At 41.3% G+C, this 17460-nt stretch overlaps 1 protein-coding gene across 2 annotated transcripts in view; it reads left to right on the forward strand.

Annotated features, from left to right (window-relative positions):
• Positions 1–17460, forward strand: part of lrmda (leucine rich melanocyte differentiation associated) — a 261688-nt gene that overhangs the window by 210400 nt on the left and 33828 nt on the right. The gene's annotated exons all lie outside the window — the stretch shown is intronic.

A 17460-nucleotide genomic window follows, 5' to 3' on the forward strand; every position in this document is an offset into this window, starting at 1 on the left:
TTTTGCTGGAAACCAGACTTGTTGTACGCTGCTGTAACGTATAGTTGAAATACATACAAAAGAAATAAATATTTCCATGTAGGATCACCTATAGTTTTCAGCACTATATATAGTAGAAAATGTCAAAACTTCACAATATGCCAGGCCACCTGGGACATGATTAACTAATCTTTGGCTAATTTAAGCAACCCAGCATGTTGGGTAATTCACATACCAGTGTGTGCTGAAATTAACCCTATGTATTTTCCCAGCATGGGGTACCCAACAGTGACTCAAACTGGGTTACATTTAACCCAGTTTTTTAGAGTGCAGGATCAGATGATAATGTAAGTGACATGAGACTGTGTGTAGAAACCACTGTGTGACTGTGGAGTTACTGGCAGAACTGCCTCTGACAGCTGTCGCCCTCAGCCTGGCTGCTGAGGATGGAAAACCTCTCTGCACTCCTCCAGGATGTCGACTGATGGCTGTTCAGACAGCACAAAGCTGAGATCGATTGACCGGTGCTGTCACTGAGACCGTTCAGCACTGAGGTGCAGCTCCTCTCAAGGTCACCAAGGGAACCTGTGAGGAATGATCCTAAACCTTAACCTGAATAGGTTCTTCTGTCAAACCATCACTGTTCCTCTTCTGGGTTGTCGTTGACATCGTATTCACGCTCGGTTTTTGGCACAGTCTGACACAATTTGCAGTAAGTGGCAAGGCAGTTTGGACAGTGTTCCCGTTGACAAACAGGAGGGCAGAGGACATTCATAAGTAGGCTTCTCATTATGGTCGTCAGTGGGAGATGAGAACATGCTGTCGGGCATGATCACTCTCATCTTAACTCCTGACAGCTTTAATAAAAACAATTTACACTCCTCTCTTCCGCATATCAAAGGTGAAAGAATTTTGATTGACATTGCAAAGAGCGTCCTGACGTTCAGGAAGAAAGGACAACAAGAGACGATGCTAATTTGATGCCTGCAATACAAAAGTGGTGTTGAATTGATCCAAATCACATCCTTGTCAGGCGCCGCGAGGAAATCGAGCGTTTTTCATCACAACAAGGTAGTCTTCTAAGCAATTCTCAGTTTGATTGTCAACTAGCTAGCATTCTGAAGGAATATGAGCTCACAAAAAAAATAAACATAAAAAAACTTTCAAGAAAGTGTTATTTTTGGGGAGGCTGGACTGGGAGCGAAAGCACATCATTCCAGCCATTGCAGGACGTCAGGAGATGTGCTTAATTGGAAATGATTAGAGCTTAGAAGCCGATTCTCCTTATTCAGGGAAAGTGAGAGAGAACGAGAGAGAGTGAGAGAGAGAGAGAGAGCAAATGTGCTGTGTAATCCTTTGTGACATTGCACTTTCATCTGCATGAGGAGAGCAGAAAAGAGCGATTTGCAGGCCAGCTCTCTGCAAACTCCACAGGCCCTGATCCTCAAGTCGGCTGGAAAGAATTCAGAGCTTTTTTGGTGGATATGATTCTGATGAGGATCAGAGATTTTTTTTTCTCGAGTAAGTTGTCAGCTTCCTCCCTTTTAAGTGTTTAAGTGAAATATAGCACTCCTAGTATGAGGATAAATGTAAAATGTAATCATATACATGAATCCTTCCTATTTGTGTAATTTATCCTGGATATGCGCATGATTCTCTTTAATGTTCTATAAGAGTGAGATGATGTTTCACTCCTGTGTGTGAGCCTTTTTTGCCACAGCATCGTCACATCTGTGCAGAATGTATTGCCCAGTCCATTAAAATTTGATTGGATCAGCAGAGAAGTTTTTCCCAACTGTCCAAGGTCTGTATGCCATGCCCCAAGCTACCCTGAGGAGGAACACAAACTCACACAATACACTCTCACACACACACACACACACACTCTTAAACAAACCCAGAGCATTCTCTCATACGCCATATCACACACTCTCAAATCCCTACCCTCTCTTTCTATTTTTACAGAGTGTGTTGGTGTTGGGATGTGTGTGTGTGTGTGTGTGTGTGTGTGTGTGAGAGAGAGAGAGAGAGAGAGCGAGAGAGAGAGAGGAGCCGTGAGCATCAGGTTAGTGCTCAGGGGAAGTTTGCTGGCCCCGCTGGCCCGTGTTTGAAGTGAGCCACAGGCCATGTGAGCAGGCCTGATCTGTGTTCAGGGAATCAGAACAGCCCCTCTGCAGGCTCTAGGCCACTACCAGCACAGCAATAGCAGCTGTGCAACAAAAAAGCACGGGGAGAAAACGAGAACCAGTAATCTTACATGTTCCTTCCTGATGGCTAGCCCCATGCAGGACATATTGACATCAAAGAGAGTAGACATATCTCAGGGAGTGTAATTCTATATGATGGAAGGCAGAGGATTACTCTGTTGGCTTAAGAAAACATTACTGCACCTCAACTGACTGACATTTATAGCATTTAAATGTCTGGTCATGAATGATTGTGATATCTAATCAGGAAAATTTTCCCACTGTCATCAGTCAGCCACTCGCTACTTTGTTTTTCTTTCAAAATCGTGTTTTTTTTTCTTCCGTTAAAACATTACGCACGCTGTCCATCTCCATTCTAAATCATGATGCACCGAGGGTAACCTTCCCAGATGCAGATTCACGAGAAAAATGACAAACAGGTGTTGTCCATCGTGACTAAGCCATGTTTTGGTGAGCTGTCTGTGAGCTCTTCAGTTCTGTCGTCAATGTAAACTGTTGCTTATATCACAGAGCAGCAGGACTGTGCACTCAAGCAAAGAAAGAGAGATTGGATGAGAGGGCGAGCATGTCAGTGTGAGGTCTGGACTAGCGAAATGTTTGGGTCCAGATAAGCTTGTGCTTCACAAGAGACTCCAGATGCTTTTATATTACAAACTGTCATGTTGCAGTGGGACAGATAAAGTCCAGAGATGGGACTCTGGACTCTCTGCAGCCACACACAGACACAGCCTCATACAGCAGATAAAGGGTCTCGCTCCAGGTTTACTTTTTTGTTATTTTAGATGTGTGCTGTCGCCACAGATATCAGATCCACACATGCTGTGTCAGCTCCTCCTGCATGTGGTGGCTGACCATAAAGGTATATAGGCAGCTATTTTTTTCGTGAAATACAGATGCTAAATAAATGTTTATGTTTGAAAATATAGCTTAATGTGTTTTACTTTAGTTCTATTTTAAAATAGGCTTGTCCAAGCACAATTTTCTGGCCTTACTATTATAAGCTTCTATGTGACTTGGCCAAAATGACTTAATGCTATGTTATTTGCATATCATTAAATATGTGTAAGAAGTTGTTTGGAAAAGAAAAAGTGCTTAAAATTATTTCAAGCTGAAAAATACCTGCTTTGACCTTACTGAAGTGTGTGGCATTGCCACCTCATAGCTCTGAGATCCCTAGTTTGATCCTGAGCTCGAGTTGCTGTCTATGTGGAGTTTTGCGTGTTCTCACCATGTCCATGTGGGTTTCCTCCTTGTTCTTGGGTTTCTTCCCACCTCCCAAAAACTTGTCAGTATGTGGATTGACCACTCTAAATTACCCGTAGGTGTGTGAATGTGTGTGTGCATGATGCCCTGAGATGGACCACCATTGGATTGGCAATGGTCTGTTCCCGGGATAGGCACCAGATCCATTGTAACCCTGACCAGCTAAAGCTGGTACTGAAGATGAATGAATAAATAAATAAATCAAGTTTATGGATAACACTCAATGTCGTTAAGTTCCAGCTAAAGTATAATGATAAGTCTGAATTGTTTCTGTAATATGAAATGATAATATTTCATAAACTTGGCTTTATGAGTTACATAATTAACAACCTGCCAGTAAAATGGGATTGAGCCTGATGTTTGAGTTCATGTATGTGTACTTTAGCTTTGTTCATCTGCGCAAGAAAATACATGGAGTAAAAGGCAGTGTGCAATGCTGTACTTCATTATCTAAATGCAGTGACAGTGTAGACTCTTCACTCTGATAAAAATACAAGGTAATCTAACTCGACTGTCACGCCTGCAACCAATTCATTAGCTTTCAGAGGTGAGCAGTGGGAGCTGACTCCACTCCTGTCTGAATTGGGTTTTCAATCTCAGCACTTGAGCCGTAACGCACTCTAACAGACTCCCATCAGGGAACTGCCTCTGAGCTCAGCACTCCAGCTCCTTTCATTTGCACCTCACCTTACCTTTAATTGTGCCTCGCACTGTAGCAGCACCCTAGACTGGAGCAGTGGAGGATGGGCTCTGACCTGGGCATCTTGATCATGTTAGGAGGGATTTCCAGTGGTTTTTACCAGCTTATTTGCAAATGCATTGCTTATTTGAGTATTATACAGCAATTGACTGATGTGTAAAGACCTTGTTTATCTCTCAGTATGAAAGAAGGAATGAAGGAATAATTGGATGTATCCATTTGTCACTGACTGGCGTATTACCCCTGGAAGATGGATTGCTGTGGGTTTAGATGTTCCCTGGACCAGTGAGAACATAGTTCAGTGGCTGCTTAGTGATGCATTTCTTCAGCAAATGTCATGGGCCTGTAGCCTTACTGTCACACCATTAGGATAACATCATTATGCACATGGCCTGTCTTGTCCTGAAAAGAACAGAATAATTCCTGTCGAAAATTGAAGCAAATTGTTTAGGAACATTTTTTGCAGCAGCCACAGACCAATCATTTTGCCACGCTTCAGGTATGCCAGATAAATGAATAGCCTTTTTGAGCACTTGCAAGAGCAGGCCCGGTGAATAATTCATGAGGCAGACACAATTTGAATGCACTCGGTAGAGAGAGAGAGAGATCAGCTGCCAGGCCACAGCCACACCTGCTCTAGAGTGACGTGGTGCGACGTGGTGCCCCTTGCTATGCCCATGATCAGACCTGGTGCATCTGTCTGCCCCTGACTAACATACCAATGAGGGTTGAGCAGAGGATCATACACGGTCTGGCCGCTGCGGCTCGATCTCCCGTCTCACGGTTCCACTCCACTGCTCTCTGACACTCCAGAGACGTGCTCTGAGCTGCAGGCCAAATGAGACACACTGATAAAGATGCCTCTGTACATGAGGCGACGGGCTGCTTGGCCACTTTGATGGACACAGTCACGCCTGTCTCCGATAGTGTGACCACATCTTGAGGTCGATGTTGGACAGCAATGAGGTGGAGGTTAGACAGCCTGTAGTGTTTCAGTACTGACTTTGCTAGGCTTAGTGCCTTGGGATCTTGGGTTACTATTAGATTAGGAAGGGTTATGAGGTGGAAAATGTATAATCAGCTCATACATATCATTATAAGACACCTTCACCAGCTTTACTGGATTCTAAGACTACAATTTTTTAGGTCTTATTTATACTAATTTTAAGTTCAGTGGACCTCATTTTTGTTTCTTAACCTATTGGACAACCAAGGTATAAACAAGTAGGAAAATGACCAAATAATAAATAAGAACTACAGTATGCAGTGTTGAATGGACAGTGGTTTTGATGCAAATGCAAGTTTCTCAGCAAGGCAGACCAATCCAAAGGGCAGAAGTCAGGAACATGAAAGGACTAGACTAGGCAAAGCAAACTCAATAACAAACAATCAAGGTCAAAAACCAGAATAGCATGCACTCAAAGATTAAGGTTAACGTCACTAGTGATGAGCTAGGAGCGATATCTTTCAATTAGTCTGGTGAGTGAGTCATGTGAGGGGTCAGGTGATAAATCTTGTAGCAGAATATTCTGGGAAATGGAAATAGAGTGCATGTTTACAGACAGGTTTGAAATGACAGAGCAAAAGTCTTGTGTGTGTCTTGATCAGCAAACTAGGAGGTGATTCAGTATATCGTGTACACAAGTTTGGGCACTGGTAAGGACCCTGGCTCACTACACATTGGGACACTGATAACTCATTTTCTGGCGACATGACTATGTAAACGTCACCAAAAATAAAAAAAACGTAAAAATATTTGTTTTATATGTCATATAAACTTCTTAGCTTAATCACACACATTTCTGTCATGGTGCTAAAAGCAGGATCGTAGGCTAGCTAATGGATAATCATTAAACACTTAAATGTCATTAGACTCAAACAAACCGCACAAACAAATGTCAAATAAAGTAAAAAATCACTAATGTAAGTAATCATTTGAGAGCAACAACAATGATAACAAGCTACTCATCTTTGTAAACGGAAGCTGGAGAGTTTGTCCCCCATTTTTTTTTTTCGAGCTGAGAGGCTTCGGAAAACATGATATCATTTTAAGTAAGGGAACACAGTGTGCATCGATGCTTTCTGGTTTTTGCGGTGCATTGTAGGATTTTTTTAGGGAGCAAACGTTCCAGGGCACTGGAAGAATTTTTTGATTGAGACAACCTTTAAAATGGCCGACGCCCTAACTGCTGAACTTGGGAACTGATTGAGACACGCCCTTACGCTGTCTTCAAAAGTCATCTGTTTAATTTTGAAAGAGTAAAATGAATGATTACGTTGAGCAGTATAATAAATAAAACAGTGCAACAAGCAAAGAAAAATGTAATCAAATAATAATCTTCTGTTAATTTCAAAATGGCATATATTCTCTTAGGAGCACTGCCATGAAGGAAATTGGCTGAAGGTTGCTCTATGCATTTTTTAGTTTAATAAATAATAAATAAATACATAATTTTTTTGTTTAATTTAATTATTTTAGTTTAGAAAGTTTTTTTTCTTTTCTCCCGACACAGCAGGCATAAATAAGAAAGTACCGTAAATGAAACCATGCAAGGTGTCTTCAAGTAGAGAAAGAAAAAGAGGAATGCTGCTTCTATTAATTAATTAGTAGGTATTACGTAATTAGTGAGTAATTAGTAGTAGTGATTTGAATAATGTTAAATTATTTTAATAAATAATAATGATAATGGAGATATCTTGTTTTTTCATGACTATCCCTAATTTAATGACAGTAGAATATTTTACAAATGGTGCCCGTCTTGTTTTGTGGTAATCAAGTTATATGAAACTTTTATTTTTCAGTAGGTGTACAAGATTTGATGAAAAAAGTCAGTTTTCCTTTAAAGTATATTTTATTTAGATGAATTATCTTTCCTAGATGTGCAGGATGTTTTGTTGCCTTTCTCTATAAGCTCCATTTGAAGGCGTGTCAGATTGTGTTGTTACCTGTCTAATTGAAAGGGCCTAATCAAACACGGCCTAAATAGAGACTCGAGTGCTCCTCTAATTGCTCTTTGTGACAGCGCTTCCAAGTCATCATTTGCACAACTTAATGAATAGGTTAATAAAATAGAATGGTTTAATTATGTTTTACTTTCTGGATTGTTAATGGTGTCAGAGTAGTTCAATTGAATAACGCAGTTTCTGTTATTAATTATCAGTAAGTGAACTTGTTTAAATGATATTTTACAGCCTCTTGATAAAATTACAGCTGGAGGCAGTGTGGTGATAGACAGACAAAGGCCATGGATGAATTATCATAAACTATTAGCTTGTTTCTAAAGGGTTTTATGTTAATCTTTTAGTGCTTAAGTACTCCCCAATTAACATATCAGGAGGTGCTGCCTTCCAGCATGGCTTGCAAATTGAAGTGCTCAGATAAAAAAGGCATTCAGATGAAAACCAAATGAACGGCAGGCTATCTCACTGAAGTGTGCAGGAATTTGTGTGTGTGTGTGTGTGTGTGTGTGTGATCACGAAGGTACAACGATTTCATTATCTCTCATGGGCTGTGACATGAGATGTCTCTTTCAGATCCCTTTGCTTTTGTCTGGCACTAATGCAGCCCACTAACAGGCAGCTGAATGGCTCTCAACGTCGGCACCATCTGATGAAGGAACACGTTTACATATCAGCCCCACCGGCTTGATATGCAAATGTGGCATGTTGAGCGGGCCACAGGGAGATATAGCTCTTTGTTAGGGCTTCACAACCCCATGTTTCTTTTATGCTAAACACAATTGTATCCACAGCGAAAGCGTAGGCACCCGTCTTGAAAATCAGACTGCATCTCCGTTAGGTCAAACCGAGAGCAGAATGCGCTTCTGGAAACGACATCCATGATTAATAAACTAATTGACACCTTTGATTTTTACACCTACTCCTATTTTTAGGTGACTTTGATCCGTTTTGTTAAAGTGGATGGTGTTCGTGACAAATGTTTTAAAAATACCATATGGCCTTGTTTTTCCACCACTGCTTAAGTCAAAATCTGACAATAAAACTGGGTTGTCGAGATATAGACCTAATTCATCTCTTTTATACACAGACAGAGAGAGAGAGAGAGAGAGCTCTGGTGTTTTGATACCAGGATAGAGTTCTGAAGGGCTCCCATGGGATACAACCTGGCACACCCACTTTAAATTTCACTGAATAGCAACGGACACGGCCTCAGACACCGCCAACAGTTCACAAACATCCAGACAACACTCCGCCTTTTCTCTTGTTTTTAGTTGTCTCTCTCTCTCCAGTCCTGTGTCCACAAAGCCATTGTGTTGGTGTCTAGATAGGGGAATAAAACACTTGTCTATGTTCTTTTCCCCATGTAAATACAGTAGAAAAGGTCTGGCCAGACCTTTAAGCATGATGAACACTTTTGCCTTCAAAGTAAATTCCATTGTGTCAGGCCCTATAACTTATTGCACATGATTACAAAGCTACCAATATAATAAATAACACTGATGGACAGAATTATACCCAGTGCTTCCTGCACTCCCCAATGACGCACACTAGCTTAGTGCTCCTTGACAGCAGCCAATGATTTAGCACCAGCGAGTAGGCCAAGAGGGAAACAGAAAACATTCATGAGACGGCGAACCCTGAGACTGGCCCTATGCCTAGTTTATTAAAGCCTCTCTTATTCACTGCTAACGTGCCACCATTAATAAGCAGAATGGAGCATCTCCCATTATAAAGCACTTTCTTATTTATTTCCTAAAAAGAAGGTTTATCATTTCAGTCATGCAAGGGATTTGTTTGACACAATATTCAGTGAAAGTTGTAAGGGGGGGGGTGGCTGACGTGGACCAGAGTTGTCTTCCACATCGAAACAGATGTGTCTGTTCTTGACATGTCACGGTTAGAGAGAAACAGAGCAAAGCAAAGAGAGCTCAGTGCTGGCACGGTTCTGGCTAATCTATCTCACTGAGAGACAGATTAAAGGCAAAGTCCAGTAAAACAAATTTCTTCTGCCTTAATCAAAGGACAGACTGCCAGGATTATAAATAATAAAAGAAGCTTGGCTATTCAGAGGAGAACATAGCCTTTTTAAGCATGGCATGTAGGCCCAGCCCAGGCCGTGTTTAGACCACTGAAAGGGCTTCCTATCACAGGGACACTCAGCAGTGATGGTTAGCTTGTTGTGTGTTAGTCGACCTTTACAGTCTTTGAAAGTGGCTGCTGCCATTCGGAAACATTAACACTAAGTTAAGGCTCCATTTATTGACTTCAGTAAACAATAATCAGCCTTCAGCTGGGCTTTTTTTTATATCTTGTCTGGTATTTTGTGTCTGAAGTAGAATCTGAAAGTGCCAAATTTAAAAAAACAAACAAACAAACAAAAAAGTTGTATTTGAATGTATAAAGATCATTAAATTTATTGATATTTCTTGTGTGGTAGGCTCTCACTTGTAGGTCAAAGGGGAGAGAGGGAGAGGAATTGAGGAAAAGTCTAGATTATATACCTACTTGCACTTAATGCTCAATTTTACTGTTGTTAAAGTTAACTAATAATATTATGTTCCTTCGCACATCAACTTTAGTGTTTCTATTTAGTGCATTTGGTATTTGTGTTTCTATTATTATTGTTGTTGTTGTTGTTGTTATTATTATTATTATTATTGGGTGGCACATTTGCCTCACACCTGCAGGGTTTGGGGTTCGATTCCCGCCTTCCCCCTGTGTGTGTGGAGTTTGCATGTTCCCCCCGTGCTTCAGGGGTTTCCTCCGGGTACTCTAGTTTCCTCCACCAGTCCAAAGACATGCACTGTAGGCTGATTGGCATTTCCAAATTGTCCGCAGTGTGCGAATGTGTGTGTGATTGTACCCTCCAATGGATTGGCACTCCAGCCTGCGTGTCCCCAGCCTTGCGCCACGAGTTTCCGGGGATAGGCTTCAGGCTCCCCGCGATCCTGTGTAGGATAAACGTTACAGAAAATAGTGATGATGATGATGATTATTATTATTATTGTTATTATTATTGTTGTTATTATTATTATTTTTTGATGGTAGCAGACAAAAAAGCAACCATTTTTCTGTCTTTTCCGAGACACGAGAGATTTAACTGTGCTTATGTCATTAGTCACCGCTGAGCCTGTACCAGTGTAATAGTTCTGCTTGATTTATCTCAAAAGAAGTCAAAACACACATAGATCTTCGTGCACATCTTTGTTGTAGGATTCACTCTCTGATAAATGACCCAATGCAAAATAAATGCCCTGCGTATGGATATGAATTATTCACTTTGATAGAGCCTTAAATTTGTATATTGTGTTAAGACCAGTCGAGGTATTATTCAGTTATCTCCTATTTCGCTGATGATGGAAAATTCGAGGTTGGCGGCTTCCTCTGGGCAATAGTAAACTTTATTTCTACCTCAGCCATCAACTGCAGGCCTCACACATAAATAAGCTTTATGTAAATCTGTCAGCACCTAGTCTGTACAGGGGCTCCTGTGTAGATATTGGCCTGTCTCAAAGTTTATGACAAAGTTTAAAATCATTCATTAAACTGACCCAACGGTAAATCCACTTACTGTAAAATGGCCCCTGCTCTTCTATTTGGTTTGTAGATGTGATCATGGGTCCATTTTTAACTTAATTAATTGGCCATTTCTGTTGACAAGAAATTTATGCCATAATAATTTGCTGGAAATAGATGCAGAGCATTGGAAATGAGATATCCATCATAGGCTTGTGTTCCAGCAGCTGCAGCGCAGCTAATATGAAAGTATTTCAGCCACTGACAACCCGGCTGTTTGTGCAGTCAAGATTATATATACCCACGATCCATTGCCTGCCTGAGAGGCGCTCATGGAGGTCTATGATAACAAAGAGTTTGTGATTTATGGCTTGCTGTGAAAGCAGAACTTGATGAGATTAAACAATTTCATAGCACAAGTGTTTCTCGGACCCCCTGATTTGTAGTTGTGAGCCGATAGTAAATCAAGTTTATATATCTGAAAGCCTGCTCAGCAAAGGAGTGCAATTACTGTTTAAGACAGCTACTTTTTATTTAATTTTTATCTGGGGTTTGTCTCCTTTATTCTCGTGCCTGTCAGCGAGGCGCTCACCTTCATAAGTCCTTCTCCTCAGGAGGGGAGGATGCTGGGAGGAGCGGCCTGACTGCTATCTCTCCCTTCCAGCCTTTTACACTGCACAAACCCATGCAGTACACCCACTGGAACGTCTCTCCATCGACCCCCCCCCCCCCATTGTTTGTCCTGTTGTCTGGTATGAGTAAGAACAGTATGGTGAGTGTGGTATTACTCACGCTCATAAAAAGTGACAGTCTGTAATCCTACGGCTCGGCGCAATTTCCAATAACTGCAAGTTGGCGGGTAATTTGTAAGTATCTGGAAACAGTCAGACTATTATGTTTTGGGTTTTTTTTTGTGTAGTCATGAATTTGCCCTTTATAAATGTTGTGTGATCAGTTTGTGTGTCTGTTTATCCATCTCTATGATACCAGAAGAAAAATAAGACCATTAAACAGTGTTGTAGCTGGAGTTGTCACATCCTTTAGCTGAAATCACTGTAATATTAAAAACGCAATATAGATTACAGCACATTAGCTTCCCAACTGTGTGTGTGTGTGTGTGTGTGTGTGTGTGCACTGAATACCATGATTGCATTCATTCATTTGAATCGGACAAAACAACCGAGATCAGGTTAGTCACTAGCGAGCACATTTATAGGCCGTGTGTGTGTGTGTGTGTGTGTGTGTGTGTTTGTGTTATAGTGTGTGCCTTCTTGTGTCCCATATCTCTCCTGCACACTTCAGATCTCATTATTCAGATCTCTTTTTTTACACCTGTACAAAATTAGTTTTCATCCTGCTTATGATCTCTGATGGGGGAAAAAAAAGAATAATAATTAAAAATAAAAAGGAATCATGCGCTTCACAGATACATACTGAGAGCTAAGCATTGCTAATTTGCTTTAAGTTCACATGTCACTTTCTGTGACTCTGCTTCGTGAGTCCTCTTCAAATGTCTCAAAGTATCTAATTGCACAGGAAACATCCGAGACAACTCGGTGTGACAGTCCTGCTTGGAGAATCTTCAATTATTTAACATCCTGCATACTTAAAAAAAAAAAAAAACCTTTCTGACATTAGATGCAGCTCCTATTAGGAACAGGAAGATGTACAATGTGCTATGGAGAGAGAGAGAGAGAGAGAGAGAGAGAGAGAGAGAGAGGACAGGATTTGAGAGGATTTAGCTTGATGTCAAAGTGATAAAGCATTAGTTCTTACATTTTATTTTCAACAGTTGAGAATTTGGGAATTGAGTCAGTATTCAACAGTATTATTAAAAGCACTCTTGGCTAGCTTTATGCAGATCTAATTTGTTCTCTGTCAATCATCTGCAGCCAAACTCTTAGTTTCATTTAATGACATGTTAGTCTATGTGCAGTGTATATCTGATATAGACAAGCTTAATGTACCTTGAAGTTCTGCTGGCACTTTAGCCCTTAAGGAAGACTGCTATCTTGTTTATATCAGTGATCTACATGTGCTCAGAGTGCAGGAGTGGTGAATATGTAACAGTGTTGCTCAGAGCTAAAACTTAACCCAAATGACAAATCAAGCCTGGCCACCAGCAAATCCTTCACCTTTTCTTAAAGGGGTTTGGGTAAAAGCTTTCCATAACTATTTGATATTGTTTATGGTGATGCTATATTGACTTGAATGAATAGGAAACCCCCCAAGCCTGTGTTATTTTCATCTGTTTAGTACACCTATGCAGGCAGTGTTTAAACGACCACGTTCAACTTTTAGAAGTACCCGGCAATAAAAGGTCATCTGGCTCTTTAAAATTCAACCCCTAAAAAGAGAGTTAAGTGTAGTGCTTGTTGATATGGACGATTAACTTCCTGTTGTGCCTAACCTTTGCTTGTCTAACACTGAAGCAGCTCTGGTAAGCGTTGGGGCCAGCCTTCAGGCAAAAAACGGTTTCGCTTGTGATCACTGATCATATGATCCATTTGCTTTTCACAGACTCATTGATGCAGAACTGGTAAATCATTAAACACACACTCGCTGCCAGTCACACAGTACTGCCGCCATAGCACACTGAAAAGGATGACGCCCTTACATTTAGTCAATAGCTAAGAAAATAGACACTGTGCTTTGTATACACACAACAACATAAAACACATTACTGAATCCTATCTGAGATACAGATTTCAGACTCGAAATAGTGCTCTGGCTTAGTGGAGTAAGTGCTACAGTGCTGTAGGGGAACTCTCCTCCCACCATGAGCATTTTCCATCTTCTCATCAAGTCTTACTTTTTGGTCAAGTTTGTTGTTTTAACTCGAGTAAGCTTTGAAATAAATAATAAAGTACAAATGATTGAATATTAGTGCAAATATGAGTCTGGTTTAATGGATTTCGCTCAGAGTCACAACACAGATGCAGGTCAATAGCTAGCACGCAATCTTTCAGTGTACAAATGAAGGCTAAATTGATTGAAAATAGATGTCAACATAACATGCAGCGTTGACGCGAATACTCATATAAGTTTGCTTTTCTCTGATCTTCAGCTCATCAGAGAACTCTGCAAGTGTTACGAGAAAGACAGGGAAAGTTTTGTGCCCACAGAAAAGATTTTTTTTTGATAAAGACCTAAAGAGAAAACATATCAAAAGACATTTTTCTACATGTCTTTTGCAAGCACAAAAAGCCGAAATGGTGTCAAGAGAAAACAAAGTAGAAAGCTTGTTTCTTCTAACAATTGCTTTAAGCTACAAATTCTCCTTGAATCCCCAGCCTCCCCTTACTGTCGAGTTTCCACTCTTTCTCGCTTTCTCCTTTGCTCCCCTCCCTTTTTTTCTCACTCTCTTGCTTTCCCACTCTGCCTCTTAAAGGGAAACCAGTCCCTTCTGTAGGGCCTGATGGGTTGTAGTCTGATGCTTAGCAACAACATTCCTACGCCTTAAGTAGCAGTAAGCCCCTGGCTGAACTCTTTGAAGTGGCTGTCAGGCCACATTTATTTCGTTTTAGCACTTTGTCTACTTGTCCAGATGTATAAGGAGATAAAAAGTACTGGTGTTTACACTGATCTCTGCTCCTTCCTCCTTCCTTCTCTCACTCTCATTCTCACTCTCTCTCTCACTCTCACTCTCTCCCTTAATGTGTGTGTGTGTGTGTGTGTGTGTGTGCATGAGTGTGTGATTGATTAGATTAGATTGTAGCCCTGATCAGTCTTGTGAGGAGAAGTTGAGCTAAAATCACTGAGGATGTTAGACTCTGCTCAGAGAAGCTGAGCGCTCATGGGTAGCATTGGGGCCTGCTGTTTATACCAAAAAAAAAGCTGCTTCCTTTTCACCTTCTCATTCTGAAGTAGATCTGTTTTGGAGATGATAATCATGAACGACTCAGGATTTAGAAGCATTTACTGTGTTAGCGTTGGGCAAACGGCCAAAGAGAGAGTGTGAGCATGATGTATAATCCAGCGACGGAATCATATTTCACTGTGACATTTTCAGCAAGGAGTCCTGCCTCTGATAGCAAAGCCCCCAGTGGGATGAGCAGAGATGTGGCTTTCTCTGTTAATGCCATTATTCGTGATTCTTTCTTTCCCCAGCTTGTAAATTTCGACTGCATTATCATAAACTGCCGTGATTACTTAGTGTATAAAGACAATAATGATGTGAGCAGGCAGCATATGCCCACGGCCTGGAGAACCAACGCTCACTACCATGAGTGGCCGTGGAGACGTTTATATACTTTACACTGCAGCGCCCCCATCTGACCATTACATGTACAGCCTGTTCCATGCAGCTGTTCTGTTGTGTTGTCTTACAGTGCTGTTGTGTGTGTTTGTTTGTGTGTTTGTGTTTATATGTTGGTGGGGACCAAATGTCCTCACAAGGAGAGTAATATTTGACAGTTTTGGCTGGTTCCCATGAGGAAAACTGCTTTAAAAAAAAACCAAAATACAATAACTGCAGCTTTTTATTTAAAAGAGAAACAAACAAACAAACAATAAAACTTATTGGTTAGGGTTAGATTAGGGTTAGCTCCATTAATAATTATGTTAGTGGAATGATAGTAAGAAAAATGTGTATGTGTGTGTGTGTTGTACAGCGGGGTAGGATGGGACTTGTCAGTGTAAACAACAGCGAAATCAGATGTACAGTAATACCTATACTAACTCTAAAGCTATAACTTTATAGTATGTGTTCATGAGAAAAAGAATCAATTCAGCCCTTTCATTTCCAGCATATAGGTCTATATGTATTGGCTTTTTCATAGAATTACCTGCTGTGTTCCTATGATGCACAGATAGATCACAGGCAGTCTGCACCATTTCTTTGTGTTCTGTGATGGAGATTCACTCAGACAGAGAGATGAGTGAGAAGAGTATATATGTTACAGCCCCATAATCTGCTTTAGAAGCCATTTTTATCCACAGTCCATCAGGATCAAGTGTTTATTCTCATCGTGATTCTTGTTTCACGTTTCCCTTTGGGATCAGCTTGTATATTTCCTCAGTGTACCTTTTCGCGAGCACATTATCTTAATTCATGTCACTATCAGCCATTATTAAATGACCAGTCCAAACATAAAAGTTGTAACTAGTGAGAGTTAGTGAAAAGCTGATGCATATCTTTTAAAAGCAAATAAAGATAAACGGCTCTGTGAACGCGAAGGCCCTTAAACTGCCTGTGTGTTCTCTAAGCCAGAGGAATGAATGAATTCCTGGTGCCTGGAGCGACCCCTCGGCTTGTGATTATGTTTGTGTAAAATCTTAAGGGTACTGATCAAAGCAGAGCTCTTGTCCGCCTGCTCTTTACGGAGCTCAGAAAAATGGGGCCTGATAACAGCTGGCATTCAAATTGAGTTTTCCTTTAACTTTGTTACGCGGGGATTCCCATTATGAGCCAGGCCTCTTTTCTCATCGTGAGGATGCCTCATTGAATAAAGAGAAAGAGAGGAGGGGAGGAAGTGGGAGGGAGGGCTCTGATTAATCTTCTTCAGGGGTGTGGGTGTGTGATCAGTGGACTCGGCCAGCGTTTGGGTGGGGGGAGCTTTGCGTTGACGGGGGGAGGGGGGGATCTCTGATGTTGACAGCGGGCGACTTTTGCGCATGACATGTGATTGACGTGCATGGCCGCTGGGGTGAGGAGGGGGTGCACTGTGTCCAGTGAGGCAGAGCCAGACCCTGCCTGTGGGTGGTGGTGTTAATAATGTGGCAACTGGGAAGATTAATTGTAGACAAGCAGCAGGATTACGAGGGGCTTTATGGTGGGGAGAGGGCAGTTTGGTGGGGAAGGCCTCTGATCTGTCAGGCCCAGAGGAAATTAGTCAGGGCAGACTGACGTTCCCTCTTCGAGTGCTGCTTTAGGATATTAAAGCCAAATGGCTGGAGGAGATTGAAACTGGTAACAAGGAAAGTGCTGACATGCTCGAAAGCCGTGGCTACCTCACACCATCTGACTCACACAAGTGTGGTGATAATTAATGGTAGGATGCCTAAAGTGATGATGATTAAATGTACGCCTAATGATTAGGACATGCATGCATGGATAATTTTCTTTATGTGTTTTTTTTTCTCCCATGTCATATATGATTTTTCATTATAATCAATTGTGTTTACAAGCAAAAAACAAAAACGTCATTTATTTAGAAATAACATTTCCAATAATATATTAATAGCAGCTGGAATGGTATAGGGAAAAATCTGTGCTTAGCCCTCTGTAGAGTAAATTTGTCAGTGTTGCCTTATGATTAAGTGCCTTCTGAATTGTTTAGTACAAGAGTTTAGGTTGTTGACTTCCTTACGCATAGTGCTCACAGGCTAACTAGGGCTTTTTAGTGCTAACACTACATGGAAGAAAAGAAATAGAGGACCGTGTTTATTTAGCAAGGCCTTCTGAATCTAAAGGATGACAGACTGTTTTCAGGCAGTAGTAGTGTCATGCCACCTGTTGGCTTGCCAGCACACAACAGTGTGTGTTGGTCATGGGGGAGAATAAGCGACACACTGACCCCGGGTTGACCTGCAGCATCCTCCTTGACTGAGTGCTGGTGGGGGCCTTTCCCTCATCCTCTCTAAAACAAGAACGAAAGAGATAATCAAAGGCAGGGTCCCTATTCTCCTCCTCCCTCCCCTCCTCTCATGCCAGATAATGAAAGCTGTCCAGCACCCTGATAAAAGCAGGAGTGCTGCTCCCAACATTACCTTTCCACCACACTCTGAAAATTTATGGCACTTGGGTAATCAGTCATGGCAATGAAGCTTTTCTTCCTTACCCCACCCCATGATTTATTTTTTCTGTCTCTCATTCTCTTTGTCTTGCTCTCA

The sequence above is a fragment of the Ictalurus furcatus genome, chromosome 3 (genome assembly GCF_023375685.1).
Source record: "Ictalurus furcatus strain D&B chromosome 3, Billie_1.0, whole genome shotgun sequence".
In the NCBI taxonomy this organism is placed as follows: Eukaryota; Metazoa; Chordata; class Actinopteri; order Siluriformes; family Ictaluridae; genus Ictalurus; species Ictalurus furcatus.